At 33.4% G+C, this 16,666-nt stretch overlaps 1 pseudogene; it reads left to right on the top strand.

Moving 5' to 3' along the window:
* The first annotated feature begins 10,965 nt into the window (after positions 1-10,965).
* LOC128246176 (uncharacterized) lies at positions 10,966-13,415 on the top strand (annotated as a pseudogene).
* Positions 13,416-16,666: the final 3,251 nt, after the last annotated feature.

A 16,666-nucleotide genomic window follows, 5' to 3' on the forward strand; every position in this document is an offset into this window, starting at 1 on the left:
ATCCTTATGGTTTGGCCGATGCTGTAACAGGTCGCTGAGAAACGTTATGAATTCATTTCATTGAAAAATATTTTGTGTTTAACAAATCCAATTTCAATAAAATGAAATGGTCGTAGTTTGATGTTTATAAAAAAATAAATCAGAACCTGTAATAAGCAATTCCATTTTAATAATTGCAAAATGTTGCACCCCTCATACAGAACATTATTCATGTTATAAAATATGATATCATTTTTCCCCTTATTTGACAGAAATGCTTGTTTACAATTTTAACACGACATTGAATTCCCTGACAGAAGGTAAAGTAAAACTTGATTAATTCAATTTATGGATTGCAAAACAAGTTTGCAGGTGCGATTGCGATGATGTTATCTGCCTCTCGTATAATTAAACTTCGGGTAGGAAGAGCACTTTGTGAAATTGAATGAATCTCCTTTGAAGTTTTGTATAATAGTAATAAATAAAGTACTTAAAATACTCCTTATAATATTGAAGATATTTTTTAAATTGCGTTCTATTGATAAAACATTAAAGCGTGTTTTATATAAAATGTGTTCGAGTGAGAACATAAGAAAGCAAAAAATAGTTAAGTAATGCTTTATATATATTTCGAGCAGAATACCAAAGCAAAAAGTAATAAACCCATGCTTCCGTGTATTTGTAACTTGCATGGCCGCCCACATTTTTTGAACTTATGTATTATTTTGCGCAGGCAAACACGATTTTGTCTATCTCGGCCATTAATAGAAGTGTCTGAATGTAACAGGCACAGACTCCCAATTAAGATAATTCTTTATCATTTAACTCATTTGGGACTTAATAATGATGAATACCATCTGCCGTATAGAAGACCATAGATCACGTTATGAAACTATTTTAGGATAATGAGTTAAATGGCCAGAGGGCCTTGTTAGCTTTGTTCGTGTTATATGTACTTGTAAAGTTGGTATGTTCTAACATTTGTGATAAATAAGCAACGATGTATATAGTTTGGTGAAAAGCCTGTCTTAGATGCGATATAATCTAAGAACTATTTTTTCAGAAACAAATTATATAATTGGAAATGTTAATGTTTGGTGGTCTGTGGAGTCTATTTATCATACGCAATACGTATTCGCGATGCTTTGAGCAACACTCGAGTGCAAAAAATACAACCCACGCGACATTCAATATATTGGCGTAATTCACTATATTTCTTTCGCGACATGCATCAATTCACATCACACACAACATGTCACATATACAGTCAATTTCAAACTGCTGTATATTTTATGTTCTTGTGAGAGTTTTTATTATTTTATAGGAGACTAGGAAAGTATTCGATAGGTGGCATATATACATTGAATACATATTTCAAAAGTCATGCTAATTATTATTAAATTGTATGCTAATAACAATAACAACTAATTCTTAATTAAAATCAAGACTTCATATTGTTTTCAAAGCAATGATCAAAATAATGAATAAATTGAAAAGACCTGTGTTTTTATATTGAATGATGTATTCAAATTTTACCGCAATTATCAATTTGCTAAGAAGACATATGCAGAGAACGGAGAGTGAAAAGTTATGAAACAAATGCTATAAACAAATGCCTGTAATTAGTAAACTTAACTGTTACAATTCAATTATGCAACGGATAACGCTTTACAACTAAAATACAACAGCTGTCTCCGCAATAGATTACACTATACAACATCAATATAACAGCTGTCTCCTTGATCTATATCCAGTTTCAATATTATTCTCTTTCATGCAAACCTGATGTCAGCGCTGTTATTTCTTTGGACAATTACCTCGACAGCAAGTCTGAATGTGGCAATGCTCGTGCTATGTTTCCATGGTAACACAAAGTTATATCTGACGTAAAATATGTCGTTGATCAAAGTTATTTGCTGTGTTTCGGACCATGTTTTCTTTCAATTATATATTACAGTGCAATGAAAATAACAGTGACAGTAGCGCAACATGTACTGAAATGTTATTTCCATTTGGATATTGTAACACCATTCAAACAATAGCCCAGCAATATTATTCCTCTTTTAATCGAAATTTATACAAACTAAGTAAAAGTAAGATAATCTGAAGTAAAATTATTATGATTAAAACTGGAAGGAGTAAGCTCATTCATTCCAGCTCACCTTACAGACTTAGAATACAACGTCATTGGCCGACACATTAACAACACAAAATTCCACCGGATAAGTGGCAGTAAGCGGACGTTTAAACAACCGCTAAATTTGTAATTGAAATACTTATAAAGTGTAGTATTTAATAATTGCCTATCTGCAACTCCATTGGCTAAAAATGAAAGTTCTATTTAATATTTCTTGCATTCGGGTAATATGCAGTGCTTACATTCATTAGAGACCAACTGTTTTTTTATTTATGACGGTTTTTTTCTGTATTGGTCCTAACACATTCACCTAGTTCTTTTATCGCATCGTTTGGCAGTTATTGACAAACGGCTCGTGACCAAACATGAAACCGATCTCTAACTTTTCGTGGGGTTGTCGGATTTATGGGCAGTGACATCTCGAAAAGTATTACTGATTAAGCCAATTATCTTAATGATAACCTATCTGCAATTGCATTGGGTAAAATAAAGTTGTTCATTTTCCTCGAGAAATATGCACTATTTATAGTTATTAGAGGCCAACTGGTATCTAAATTCCTGACGGTGTTTTCTGTATTGATCCAAACTAATTCACCTAGTGCAACATCGCTTCGTTGGGCAGTTACTGAAAATCGGTGCGTGGCTGTGGCTGAAAACAAGTAGGCTGTCTCTCATTTTTCGTGTTGTTGTCTGATAATTCAAGGGCAGTGTCCTCTCGTGGTTGAACTCATTGCTTTACTAACTGTGACATTAATGAAGTCAAGTGAGACCGCGTATGGATTCTGTTATGGAATTATTTTTACGATAAAGTATACAAATTTACGGTGGCACGTATTTTATAATTAACAAGTATAACAATCTAACATCTTACTTGACCATCATGCTCGTTATCCAATTTGGTGGTTTTTCATTACATAACACGGCAAACAATCTCCTATTGGTATACTTTCCGTGTAGATATATTATGTGTTTTATTTTAAAATGTTAACAACTGTAAGAAGTTTAAGTACGAACTTTCCGTAAAAATCACCCAACAAATAACTGATAATTATGTTTGTTTATTCTATTATTGTTTGTTTTGTGTCAGCAGGTCCCGTAAAAATCAACATTTCAGAAAGTTTTAATTATTATATAGTAAATGTATTATTGCCATTAGTGTTTCAATTCTACTTTAAATATGGTTTCAAGCGGTTGACATTTTCATACGTTACAGTGACGTCATAAACTGTATCCGGTTACCATCTGGTCTTTTTATTAACAGAATGGGTGAAACATATCTACTTTAAGGTTTTTTTAAATAACATTAATTATTTTTAAAATAATTATTGAATGAAATAATGAACGCTATTGGCCTGGTCAAAGTACGAATGGACTCATTCGGACTGCACACTCTTTAACCACTCCAACTGCGTTCATACCCCGATAATGACATCAAACCCGCAATTCATTCCCTAAATAAACGTTCCTTACACTGAGTGAGATCATATTTCAGTTTAAGGAAATAATAAACTGTATTATAGGAGCCAAGTAAATAAGACATTTAACGTGTATTGCATTCAAATATAACATGATTATCAAGCATGTACACATATCAGCTTGTCAAATTATACCGTAACTTTAACAAAAGCAGCCGTTGTTTAACAAGACACGTATTACATGAAATTAGCATATAACGGCCTGTTGACATGCAAACCATCCGTTTAGGAGTATTTTCAAGTGAATTAACGAAATGGAAAATAAATAACCTTCATTTCTGGCATGAAGGAAGCGGATTAAAGGACATGTGTTTCAGATAAGTACAGTGTACATTCTAAAAGAAGTTGTTACATTTTTGTTAGACAAGCATACTATGTTATATTGGACAGTTATCTGCAGCAGTGATAAGCAAATTGGATGTTTATAATTTTGAATATAAAATTCCTTCATAGAATAATACTGACCTAACATTGACAATGTATTAATCTCATAGTAGGAACGGAGCGGTAGAGGTTAAATTGCAGATCCTTACGACATTTGTCTGTGTCTGAATGAATGGAAAAGCTCGGATTTAATATATTATTCTGGAAATTGAATCTTAACAGTCATGTTACATCGGATAAATTGCCAAACCGCGATTACAATAAGCAAGGCGTCGATATTGCAATATGTGTGCGAATTCCTTACTCGGACTGGAAACAAAACACAGCAACATTACATTATTATTTTCATATTCATTTTTGTCGAAGATAACATGTTTTCTACTTGATCTAAAATCACTGAAACCATGAACAATTTTTGAGATTGAATGGTTCCCTTAGAGTGTTAAGGACTGTTTACAAAAGAGCTGTCTCTAACAGTATTTTATTAAACAGGAACATTTAACGACGTCGGGGAATTCATCAATTTACACTAGATCGTTAGAGCTCTCTCTTTTTATAAACAAACATATAGAATAAAGGGAACAAATTCATGAAGATCAGCCTCATTTGATGTTTGCCGACGGATACCCAACATATATTTACATAATTCGTAATATCGTCAACTAAGTTAAAATTACGCATACCCCACTTTTTACAGCTAAATGTTATGATTTAGGAAAAATATAATTGTAAAACATTAGCAGTTCAGTCTTTGCATACAGTTTATACCTGCTAATTATAGGCAAGGGATTGGTAACAATATGTCAATGCTTGTTCATTGTGTATTTTAATAAAATCGTTAAAAGTACCATTGAAGGCAAATTTAATTCCTAAGTTCGTAAATATGTCTACTTAATTCATGTGATCATCATTTAATGACCATTCAAATCTACTCATCTGATCAATACAAGTTTTCGTTTTCATTAAATTAACTTTCAAGCCCCATTAACGTGAATAATTGTTTATACAGTTTAAATCGGATTGTAAACATTTTTGATCAATTGTAGGTAAGGCTATGTCATCAGCAGAAATAAATATCATACAAAGGGACAGCCAATCAATATTTTTACTAGTAAGGTTCTCAAAATGTAAATAACGTCATACATCGGCCATAAAAAAGAATACAAATGAGTGGGGAAAGTTTTATTATTCCTGTTTAAACACAAGTGATATATCAAAAACGTTCGAATATGACATGTTGTGAATATCTTTCACTCATGGTTTAACCTCTTGGTGTATAAATTTTAACATAAATAAATTTTTACCACTAATGTCAAAAACAAACGCCTTTAAAGAATCATTAAAACAGAATACTTTTAAGTGTGTTGCTTACACATTTTGTTACACATAATGCAGGATAAAAATGCATTCAACTGCTCTTAAATTGTCTCTAAATCCTAACTGATCATCGACAATTTATTTTCACTGTCTTATCAATTCTTCATTCGACACTGTTCCAGTAACGAGTATATTTTAGCTCTAATAATTACAATGTTATGCCGTGGTAGTTAGACGGAGTATATGTGGCGCTTTTTTAATTGGAACAATTACACATTACGTCCAAATGTCAAAAATATAGATAGAATATTTGCAATATATGGCGAAATAAACTCTAAGTAGTCAATCAAGATATTTGCTTAATTTCCTGTTAAATAAAGGCTCTTATGTCTTGACACAGCACAATGTTTTAATTGTTTCATAAACGGTAATCGACTAATCAAATCAATCAAGATTAACACCATCGGCTGTTTCTTGGATAACATATTCTCTAAAACTATTATTATTTGGCATAGAGCCCGTTCTCTAAAAAATGATTTACAAATATGCTCATTGTTTACATTTGGTTTCTTTTTATCATACTTCTTAATTAATCAACTACCATAACTTAATATAGTTTAATTTAGATAGAGAGCATCTCTCATTTTAGGTCAGAAAAAATGGTTATCTTCAAGCGATATTAATTATCTTTTGAAATGTTACATCCATTGTTTGACCGCCTTGACTTTTTATTGGTGCTGTTCTGTTTCTTCACAGTAAATACAAATTAAATAAAAAATGTCATAGATAATGTCTGATTGATTATTTATGCAATATTTTGAATTTGTCTCGTAATTCAATAATGAATGAACAATATTATCAAAGCAATATTGTTTTTCAAATTCATTTCTCATTGAGATCAGTCTTTATTTCTTATTTTCATTCCACATGAAAGTGTCAATCATTTCACCACATTTAGAATAAGTAAAAAGGCCTTACTCAATACGCCCATTTACAATAGTGTAACAACACCCTTTGTTGATGGTCATTTTTTTACCCAATGAACAACCTTAAACATATCAAAATAATACGATGATATAATTACATATTATAATCACTGTGAGGGAGCAAAAACAATCACGTGACCACAAATGCGAACGACCACGGAGAAATTGAGACAGCAAAACGGATGTTTTTGACGTTTTCTTTATTATCTTGAATCGAATTAAAACAAGAGCTAGCCCATGGTACGCCACATGATTTCCGATTTCATGTGGTTTACTGTCGGATATTCTTGGTTTCGTAGTTTTTGAGAACATTCAATAACAAATTTGGAAATCGAGGATGCAGACGACTACACATTTTGTATATCTTGCAAAAACAATGATAAATTCGCTAGTTTGACCTGGTTCTTTACGAAAAACACTTTTTAAAGCAAATATATACCATTTAGAGTACCTTTGCAAGGGGTATTGGTGTTTTTGTAGGCAATATCAAAATATCAAATTATGCGAACGACCACACTCGAGAATTTTAGGCGAACGACCACACTTTTTTAATTAAATTTAAAGGAGGTGCGAATAAAGCCTTCGTGATCTCAATGTTTTTTTTCTATTCACAGGACATTTGTATCCGCACATGACGCACACACGTGTATAATCTTCTCGACAAATCCGACTTGTCAACCCCAGAATGTGACCGAGATTGTGCGGCATGCGTTTCGAGGCATTCGACCATTGTAAAGGAGATTATTGTCAAGTAAGATGCTGATAGAAGTCACTTTAGGATGTGTGTCTAGAATGAAAAGAAGTACTAGGGCAATTTTCGGATGCCAAGATCTAACGTACATTCAATAGAGCTAAAAACCACCCAAATCCCATGACACCTATATCTCTAAGTATCTCAATCGTTAAACTTGTTAAAAAAAACAATTTTTGTATTGTAAGATGAAGAAAACATACATTTAATTTATCTCATCTACACAATTTCAGGGACCGTATGTTCGATATACGTTCGACGACAAGGAAGAAGAGTGGTACAGTATGTTTGGATCGAAATTCATTACAAAAATGGGCACTGGGTGTCAGAAGGGAAAAGGCGAGGAGAAATGATTGAAAAACGTTAGTAACATCCTAAATGGGATTCATAACATTCAATGTTGACTATCGATATGATCATATGGAATTTCTAATGCTACTGGGTAGTTCATTTATAGCCGGCGAATGACATGTGTAGTTATTACTCATTTACAAGTTGTTTCTGATTATATATGTGGTGTGCCTTTATTCTTTATTGACACGTCACTTATATGGCAATAAGCAGTGTTTTATATGGCAATAATAGTGAAGATTAATCAATTAAAACTGATATTTGATAACGTTTATTGTCTTTATTTTAAAAATACAAACGGATCACTTTAAACACAGAGTATAAATCACATCAATATGAAACAAAAATATCCGCATTTGTTTGTGAAACAATCGCATTTATAAGATTGATATAGCATGTAATACTGATCAGGCTGTTTGCATGTAAAACTTAACCATACAAATGTAATCATAGAGCAAATCACAAAAAGTGAAATGAATCACCTACAATAATCTTTTATGCTAAACTATCGACTCAAAATAATACTAGAATTTACTAATAAAGTTCTGAAAAAAAATCACAAAAATGAAATTAATCACAGTGCAATGATCTTTTATAATAAGAGCTATCACAGAGACAGCACGCTCAACTGTTCCGTCGCTTTTAAGTTTAGATTGCAAAGTTTTGGTATATGTGCAAAACCTTAACCAGAATCTTTTAGTCGAATGATAAAGGGCCATAATTTACATTTTAAGCAAACTGGAGCTATCTTACTTGATTAATTAAGTCTGTTGGATAGTTGGAAACGCCTGTCTGAAGTTTCAATGCAATACATGCATTTGCTGAAATAATGACTTAAAGGTGCTTACATGCAAAACCTTAACCAAAGTTTGACGCTAGGGTGAGTAGGATAGCTCTCGTAAGTCTTCGAATAGTCGAGCTAAAAACCAATCGCCTCAAACAAAAGCAAAAGTTTACTAAAACAGTTCTGAAAATGCCTTCCTGGTTATGTACATACGGCGATTACTTTTCAAAAACAAAATATTGTTAGAAAGTACAATAGGTTTTCTAATAATATATGTGTTGTTTCGTGCTGCTGCAGTGTTGAAATGTTCGAAAGGACCTTGCCACAATATCTGCAGACCTGAGGTTGTCGACACTCCATCTAAGAGATATACCATACACATTAACAAATAAAGTATTTGAAGCTTTATTCGCACTCTTATCAACATTAAATTAAAAAATGTGGTCGTTCGCCTAAACTTCTCGAGTGTGGTCGTTCGCATAATTTAATATTGTACGATTTCTTTCAAAAACATCATTTTGCCTAGAAAATGTATTGTAAATGGTAAATTTTTACTGTTTATATATCTTTTTGTAACGAACCAGTTGAAATTAGCCGATTTATCATTGTATTTTTGCAAGATAAACAAAATGTGTGGTCGTCTGCATCGCCGATTCCAAATTTGTTTTTGAATGTTCTCAAAAACTACAACATCAAGAATAACAGACAGTTTACCACATGAAAGCGGAAATCATATGGCGTACCATGGGCTAGGTTTTGTTTTAATTTGATTCAATTTAGTAAAGAAAATATACACAAACATACCTTTTGTTGTGTCAAGATCGCCGTGGTCGTACACATTTGTGGTGACGTCACAATTCTTGCTCCCTCACAGTGATAATAATTGCAACATAGAAATTTAGCAGACGTTTCCGATGCAAATTGTTTTAATAAAAGAAAATATACACCATCAACAACCGTGTTCTTTCAGGAATCTTTTCTCATTAAATACATTCATGTGTTTGTTCTGATGAATATTAGAAATATATTCGCCGGTGAAAGTGTTTATACAAAGGATAAGTTGGCATTGGTCTAATGACATAACACAATAGCTTTGAGTAGAAATTTGGTTGGTACTTTGATAGTTTGATATCTTGATAACATTTTGGTACAGAAGATAACAATGTCTACAATCCAAACTCTCTGTAGATTTACTGTAAACGATTTCCGAAAAAGATTTTAATCACGTTTTTGTTTTGTTTAACTTAAGCCTCGTATAATCATCGATTAATACTTGCATAACGTGCCATGAGGTAAATAGGTCATAAATAAATACGTTTTTATAGATATGCTTTGTGGGATATAATCCCTAATTAACTTGTTAAAGATTTAACCTCAGCTAATATGCCATAACATATGATTTTGATATTTGCATTTTAAATTGGAATTAACATGCAGAACAAATACTGTTAAACGAATCAACTCTTGGATGTTCGCTAATTGATAAAATAAAGAGAGACCTATTCATGTTAAATTTTACAACTTTATAAAATATCATCAAAATGCTTGCCTCACAATATGAAATGACTCATTGTCAATATCTACACAAATTGACGAAATTGTATGTTCATGGAAATGCATAAAAAGATATTAGATAGGGAGTCTACCGAATATACACAATTAAGTAATTGTTTTGTTAAATCTTCGGGGATAATGTTTAACAACATTTCTTGTTTTTCACTACCACAACCTAATGGAATTACTCCGTAAAGAATTTGATTGATAAGTTTAAATTAATTTATTTCACAACGATTGCGAAACAAGTTATTACAACATTATATTAATCACTCTCGTTGGCACGATTTTACGCCTGAGTTTGGTTATGTGCTGTTGGGGATACCGGGGAACCCAGAGAAAACCCACTTGTCCGGCTTGGTGACCACAAACTAAACTCACATGCGCCCAAACCGGGAATCCAATCCAAGTCGCCCTGGTGACAAGCGAGTGAGCAACCACTGCGATAACTGGACAACTTATTGATTAATTAATTAAAACCAGTGAAAAATAAAGTATATTGAATATGAAACAGTTGAATTTGTATCTTTTCATTGTCTGACAAGCGAGGTAACTGCAATGATACACACCATTCGCTGATACAGACAAATGACGCAAGAGGGTTTATATAAATATATCTGACAGCTGTTATCATCTCAACAATGGAAGATCCTGCAGTGGTTACGGTTATGGTGATGCTATCCCTGTTTTCTTTTTGCGGAAATATCAGAAATTCACTCGTTCTTTATATCTACTCGCATAGGAAAAAGCAGTCGACCGCAGGCATATTCATCATGAGTCTTGCAGGAACTGACCTGTTTACTTGTTTGTTTGTTATGCCCTTCACAGAAGTTGTTGTTTACCTGAATTACATGCTTCGATATGATGTTGCCTGCAAGCTTTACATGTTCTTTATCACATGTAATGTACCGTTCGCCGCGTTTATAATGGTTGCAATTGCAATTGACAGGTACTTTTGCATCTGTCATCCGTTTCAACAGGTTCTCAATACATTTTGGGCAAAAGTGATCGTGTTATGTTTATTGTTGACTGCATCTACATTTGGAATCATTACATCTCTGTCATACGGTGTTTTCTTATACAAGCAGATAGTGCCTGTTAAAGAAACTCTTGTCAGCCGAAGTGAAACTACGATGTTTACAAAAAATGAAACCCATGGTCAAAACGCATAATTCAGTGTGGCTTACACCCGTATGTGCGCAAATTGTTCAACTGAATTATGGGAAGTTTGTGTTGACGACGTTCGTATGTATGACAAAAACATAACAGAAATTCGTGCTGGATATGGGTTATTGTATAAAGGTTCATGCGCTCCCAATTTTGTTTTAACTGGCCCTCAGTTTTTGAACATTTATCATCGAGTGTACGCTGGGACATACCTGCTTTCTTTTGTCGTCGTTTTCGTTCTATATGGCCTAATATACAGTTCAATACATAAGCACAGAGCGAAAAACAGCAAGAGATAAACGTTCCAGTCTTTATCCGTCTGACGTAAGTCATGTTACCTGTCTCCTTCCCCCTTATGTAAGTCGGTTTACTATCTGCCTTTTACTGCTAATATGGCTCTACAGATCTTTGTTTGCACAACCATTAGGGCTAAATACGTCTTGTATGAACAATTATTCCGTATTCTACGGCCATAGTTTACCCCATTAAGAATCACTTAGCAATATCAATATATAGACATAAAACTATAAAGTGTGCTATTAAATAGTTAATAACGTATTTTTTTAACAGATTTCAACCAATAAAATACTTATTAGTATTGTTTCTTATTTTTCTAAATTTCATTGGGTTAGCGCCTTCTGATGTCCGAAGCTGCCAAATTATACTTATAACAATAATAAATATAACAATCTGGATGCAAATGCAATACAAAACAATCTATAACATCAGTGTCAAGCCGATTGAAATAATTCATGTTAAACCGGTTGCTGAACGTGTGTTACTCATGTTATTCACCTGGGGAGGTATTCATAAAACTTCTTAAAGTAATTTCCTAACTTCAGTCAGTCTCCTCATTTTAGTATCTCTTTAGTCATTCGAAATAAAAATAATGTTTTCCACAATACATTTTAGCATTTACCTAATTGAAAAAAAACATTCTTTAATGTTAAAAACACTTACACATTTCCATTAATTTGACTATTTTAAGCAATCGACTTAAGTGCGAAAATGGCTTATCGAACAAAGTCGAATATGTTTTATTTTGCATTTTCGATGTTGAAAGGCAACTGGTCATTCTAGAAGTGAAAATTGAAAAAGTGAAGTTGAGCTCCAAAATGTACAGACCGTATAAAAAGCTCTTCTGTGCATTAAGTAGAGATAGATTGTTGCCAAAAGTACTTTAGAGTTAAATGAGAATGCTTGGCTTGGCTAACGAGTTATAGTAAGAATAAACAGTGAAGCCCCTTCGAAATGTCAATTTTGGTTAGCCAATACATGTTCTTGTAAAACCTGACAGAGTTAACGTTTGATGACATTTATTGTTTATTGATCTCAAATCATAACGAGGTAAACTATCGAAATAAGTAGCTCAAACTTTATTGCTCAAAGACATCATTGTACGTATACCTTCATGTTATACCTGTTACTAGTGTACATTCAGAGTTCTACATATCTATAAGTCGAGCATATTTTAAAAATATCCGAATTTTTCGCCCTGAGAGTAAAAATGCTTGCTTCGTACCCTATATGTAGTACTCCTGTATAACTGATTGCTAGTTGAGCACTCCATGTAATTGATATTAGCATGACCTTTAACTAATTTTGCAGTTTTGAGAAAAAGAATGACACGTTGAAAAAGCGTTCATCCTAGGATTATAACTAGTAAGAACATATCACGACAATTAGGTAGATCGTGCACGGTGATATTCAAAAATTACGATTACCAGTTCTTACAGCATAAATGTTATTGAATGTGTTACCTAAAAACTATTGCAATAACTGGTATAATGAATAAATGTTTTTCGGTTGTCTCCTTTTCGAAGAAAGACATTCAAGTTATTGTCTTAGCCTTTGTGCTTTTGTTATCGGTTGCTTCGTCGACGGGGTCGTCTTAGTGCTAAACAATAACCATGGCCATAGCTAACGAAAAGTTTAATACGTCAACAATAATCTTGATAGTACGCAAATGCATTTCAAGCTTGTTAACTCTAGCGATTATAATTGCTGACTTAAGAAATAGCTGCTTTATTTATATCTGTTTTAAAAATATCTTTATAAAATATAAGCCAGTATTTATTCGATTATTTTTTAATACCTTCAGATTGGGTTATCAAATGTTGAAAGCCAGTTTACAACGGTGTCTCACGTTAATCCTCACAGTGGCCGAAGGAGTGTAACAAGTCTTGAAAATAATGAAAATGGTGACATTGACGTCGAAACGCCTGTGGAGTTGCAGTCAATGAGACCAACGCCGAGAAAGGGACAGCGGGCAATTTCAAATAATGAGAAAACTATTGTGGCCAATATTAGGACGGCCGTCATGTTGTTTGTTGTTACTGTTGTTTTTCTTGCTGCGTTTTTGCCTGCTTGGCCTATGGGATTACAAGCGATAGAGTATAACGCCAATATTTTCTACATGTATTTCGTGTATCATACTGCAAATCCGTTCATTTATGCATTCGTGAATAAGTCTTTTAGAGACGACCTCAGAAAGGTTATCAAGTGCCAGAGTATACCACTGGTTCGTTGAGCTTCAAGTTTCGAGTTTTTAAGTTTCAAGTTTTTTTTTACATCTTTGACAAGTAATATCCATGAGATGATGAAAAAGAAATAAGTTTGAAACAGATAAAAAAAACACTATAACAAATATCAGTAATTACATTATATAAAACACAGTGAACAGAATGTGTACATCACGTAAGGGGAGAGCCTTCTTTAACATATTTAGCATTTTTCTTTTCAATTTTCTATGGTAAAATGAACACACAGTTACGCATATTGCTTGTTGTAATTTAAAAATAAAATACATTTAAAATCAGACATGCAATTCGTGTTCTTTACTTCTGAAACTCTGTCGTATTGTTGAGATTTTTCTCAGAGGGTTAATGCCCTACACGTTTGTTCGAATATCCACTGCAAGCGAAAGGTGAAACCGGTATATTTTAGTATTAAATCGGTCTTTTTTTAAATCCCTATATCGGCTTATAGAATTGGATACAGTCAAAAGCAAACGTGCATAATAGGTAAACACCAGTAATAGTAGATGTTTTGAAATAGCATTTGACGGCATTGATTTTTATTCAAAGCACTCAGTGAGATAACGTTTGACTTTCGGTAAATTCAGGATACTACCAAGTGTATTTTACAAAGCATGTAAAGCATTAAATACAATCGTATGATATTTATTTTCTAGATGTATTATATTATCTATGTTATAATTTGTTTCTAACATATTTGGTTTTATTTCATGGTAAGCGATTTCAATGACTTTATCATATAAATAGCATATGGCAGCTGGTGATATTGATATTGTTAACCCGAGAGCAGAATGTCAATCTGTTTCGAGGGTTGACAATATTAATGTCACACATGCTGCCATATGATATTTATTTTATTATACCAAACACAATGAAGAACATAAAAGGTTTAATAATTTTTAATTCATTAAATAAAAATATTTTGTGTGCACAATGATTAGTGACGTCACTGCTGTATGTGTATAAAGGAGGCAATCTTGTCATGATTAAGCTTAACATTGAAGCAGATTTTTGCCCTGTTATGACATTCAAAATATCACTGCGGTCACATGACCTGACAGTAAACTTTCGCTTGATAATGTGTCAAAAAGGTTGAAAAGGTTTTTGATAGTCAAAATATATCTTTTTCGGGTAATGGTTTTTACCATTGTAGACAAAAGTGAGGTATATAAAATTAATATATCAAATGTTTTTATTCTTTAAACAGTTGATAAAATATGTTAAAATATATCTATTTTTCGAGGTTTGAAAATGTTTTGCAACACTTCTTTTTCTTACCCAATAAATGTGTAGTTACTTGTGCTATTAACATATACATTTGCTTGTACATCCGTCTTGAACGTGCATATATCCGTTTAGAAACAGTGACATTCGCTTTCATTTCTGTCTTGTACGTGTATATACCCGTGTTAAAAACAGTGGCAATCTCTTGCATATCTATCTTGTGCGAGCATATGTCCGGGTTAGTAACAGTGGCATTCGCTTGCATATATATCATGTACGTATATATATCAAGGTTAGTAACACTGACATTCGCTTGCATTTCTTTCTTGTACGTGCATATATCCGGGTGGGTAAGCATTCGCTTGCATATCTGTCTTGTACGTGCATATATCTGTGTTAGTAACAGTGACATTCGCTTGCACATCTGTCTTGTATGTGCACATTTCCGGGTAAGTAAGCATTCGCTTGCATATCTTTCTTGTACAATCATTTATCCGTGTTAGTAATAGTGACATTTGCTTGCACATCTGTCATGTACGTGAATATACCCGGGTAAGTAACAGTGGCATTCGCGTGCACATATTTTGTACGTGCATATATCCCTGTTAGTAACAGTGGAATTCGCTTGCATATCTGTCTTGTACGTGCATATATCCGGGTTAGTAACAGTGGCACTCGCTTGCATATCTGTCTTGTACGAGCAAATAACCAGATTAGTAACAGTTGCATTCGCATGTACATCTGTCTTGTACGTGCATATTTCGGCGTAAGTAACAGTGGCACTCACTCGCATATCTTTCTTGTACGTGCATATATCCGCGTGAGTCACAGTGATATTCGCTTGCATATCTGTCTTGTATGTGCATATATCCGCGTGAGTAACAGTGGTATTCGCTTGCACATCTAACTTGTACGAGCATATATCCGTGTTAGTAACAGTGGCATTCGCTAGCACATCTGTCTTGTACATGCATATATCCGGCTTAGTAACAGCGGTATTCGCTTGCATATCTGTCTTGTATGTGCATATATCCGCGTGAGTAACAGTGGTATTCGCTTGCACATCTAACTTGTACGAGCATATATCCGTGTTAGTAACAGTGGCATTCGCTAGCACATCTGTCTTGTACATGCAGTTATCCGTTTTAGTAGCAGTGGCACTCTCTTACACATCTGTCTTTTACATGCAGTTATCCGTGTTAGTAGCAGTGGCACTCGTTTGCACATCTGTCTTGTACGTGCATATAGCCGCGTTAGTAACAGTGAAATTCGCTGAAAAAAAACAGTTAACCACGGCCAATGTCTACCTTGTCTTTGGCGATGAAAACATCGAGTGTATTATGTAAAACTCTTTTGCAAAGTTATTTTATCGAAATGGGAAAACCAGTAGAGTTTTTTTTCTACTTTTAAACATTTCTAGTTCCCTATTTCCCATTCATTATTCGACTTATTGTGCGTAATAAAGTACTTGAAACGCTACATCGCGCTGAAAATGACAACGCATTTATTCAAATTATTTGATAAGATGAATGTTCAATTAATATTTCTTTAAACGTTGAGCAAATCAAGCACTTTGAAATGGAGTATTTTTCGTAAACTATGTTCCTTATTCGGATTTTGGAGCGTGTTTAAAGCCCTTTAAGCACTAAAACTCTCTTGAATAGACAATGCAACTTTTTATATAGACCACTTCTGCATAGTTATTTTGTCGAAAAGTGATAAAACGAGTGAGTTAAAGTTTTCGAGTTTTCAAGCTTTCTGTTCCTTATTCGGATTTTGGAGCATTTTTAAAGTACTTTAAGCACTAAAACTCTCTTGAATAGACAATGCATTGCTGTAAAGTTTTCATATAGACCCCTTCCGCAAAGTTTTTTGTCGAAAACTGATAAAACGATTGAGTTAAATTTCTGGAGTCTTCAAGATTTCTGTGCCTTATTCTGAGTTTGGTATGTTTTCAAAGAACCTTAAGTACTAAATCTATCCTTAATAGACAATGCATTTCTGTAAACTTTTCATGTAG

Source organism: Mya arenaria, chromosome 9, assembly GCF_026914265.1.
Source record: "Mya arenaria isolate MELC-2E11 chromosome 9, ASM2691426v1".
Lineage (NCBI taxonomy): Eukaryota > Metazoa > Mollusca > Bivalvia > Myida > Myidae > Mya > Mya arenaria.